Below are 1,851 nucleotides of genomic sequence, written 5' to 3'. Positions count from 1 at the left end.
GTATAAACACTCTGAGCTACATCCATACAATAGAATACTACTTAGCAATAACATCAATGAACTACTGTTAAACACAACTTTGATAACTTTCAAATTTCTTATGCTAAGTAAAAGACGTCAGCCTCAATAGACTGCATAGTGTAGGATTCCATTAATATGGTATTCTAGAAAGACAAACAATAGGGACAAAGAACAGTGTGTGCCAGAGATTAGGTGAGGGGGGAAGGTGTGTTTACAAAAGGATAGCACGAGGGAGGTTTTAGGGTTACAAAAGGGTATTTGATTCTAATTGTGGTCAAAACAAATTCTAATCATGCTGGTAACACAAATCTGTACATATATTAAAATTCATACAACTATATACCAAAAAGTCAATTTTATTGTATGTTAATTTAAAAATGAAATGTTCAAATATGGCAAATTTTTATGATTGGGTAAACTCAATGGTAGGTATATGGGTGGTCTATCTACTTTACTCTGTACATTTTTTAACTTTTTATTTTTAAAGAATTCTAGATTTACAAAAAGTGGAAAAATAGTACAGAAGCCCATGTACCCTTCACCCGATTTCCTCCAGTGGTTGCAAATTAGACAACTGTAGTACAATATCAAAATCAGGAATTTGACATTGGTAAAATATATATAATTTTAATATATATATTAAGTGGAGCTGCCACCACAATCAAAATATAGAACTATATCATCACCACAAGGATTGACATTGCTACCTCTTATTAGTCACACCCAATACTCCATCCCCTCAGCATTCCTAACCCCTGGCAACCACTAATCTGTTTTCCATCTCTGTAACTTTATCATTTTGAGAAAGCTATGTAAATGAAATCATACAACATGTAACCTCTTGAGGTTAGCTTTTTTCACTCAGCATGTTCTTGAGACAAACCCCAGTTGTTACATGTATCATAAATGTACACATTTTTTATTGTTGAATAGCATTTCAGCAATAAAGGATATGCCACTGTTTGTTTACACATTCACCAACTGAGGGACATTTTGCTTGTTTTCAGTTTTGGTCTACTACAAACAAAGCTATGTGAACAGTAGTATACAAGTTTCTGTGCAACCATCAGTCTTCATTTCTCTGGAAATGAAAAGTCTAAGATTTCAATTCCTGGGTCATAGAGTAATTGCAATATGTAGTTTTTAAGAAACTGCCAACCTGTTTTCCAGAGTGGCTGTGAGATTTCACATTCCCACCAGCAATGTATGAGATTCAGTTTCTCTGCATCCTCACAAGTATCATCTGTCATTTTTTTTCTTTAGCCATTCTAATAAATGTGCAGTAATATCTTTTTGTTGATTAAGTTTGCATTTTCCTAATGTCTTATGATACTGAACATATTTTCATGTGCTTATTTGTTAATTATACATTTTATTTGGTGAGAAGACTCTGTGCTTTTTACCTATTTTCTTGTGCAGGGGCCATGCTAATCTTGTCCGTGTCATTCCAATTTTAGTATATGTGCTGCTGAAGCAAGTAGACCTTTTACCCATTTTGTAATGGGGTTGTTTATTTTTTTCTAATTTTGAGTTTTGAGAATTCACTATATATTCTTCATATGAGTCCTTTGTCAAATATGTTGTTTGTAAACATAGCTTATTTTTTCGTCCTCTTCTCACGGTCTTTCACAGAATTAAAGTTGTTAATTTATTCATTTTTTCCTTTATGGATTGTGCTTTTGTTGTCATGCCTAAGAATCCTTCATAAAGTCTAGGTCCTTAAGTTTTCTCTTATATTCTAAAATTTTTATAAATGTATGTTTCAACTAACTTCAATGATCCATTTTGAGTTAATTTTTGTATAATGTGTGACATTTAGCTTGTGGTTCA

The 1,851-nt window shown here is 32.6% G+C and overlaps 1 pseudogene; it reads right to left on the bottom strand.

Annotated features, from left to right (window-relative positions):
- Positions 1-1,405: 1,405 nt before the first annotated feature.
- Positions 1,406-1,498, bottom strand: LOC119467463 (annotated as a pseudogene).
- Between the last annotated feature and the right edge of the window lie 353 nt (positions 1,499-1,851).

The sequence above is a fragment of the Cebus imitator genome, unplaced genomic scaffold (assembly GCF_001604975.1).
Source record: "Cebus imitator isolate Cc_AM_T3 unplaced genomic scaffold, Cebus_imitator-1.0 Scaffold292, whole genome shotgun sequence".
NCBI lineage: Eukaryota > Metazoa > Chordata > Mammalia > Primates > Cebidae > Cebus > Cebus imitator.
Note: the sequence above shows the minus strand (reverse complement) of the source record. Positions and strands in the feature narration are given on the sequence as shown.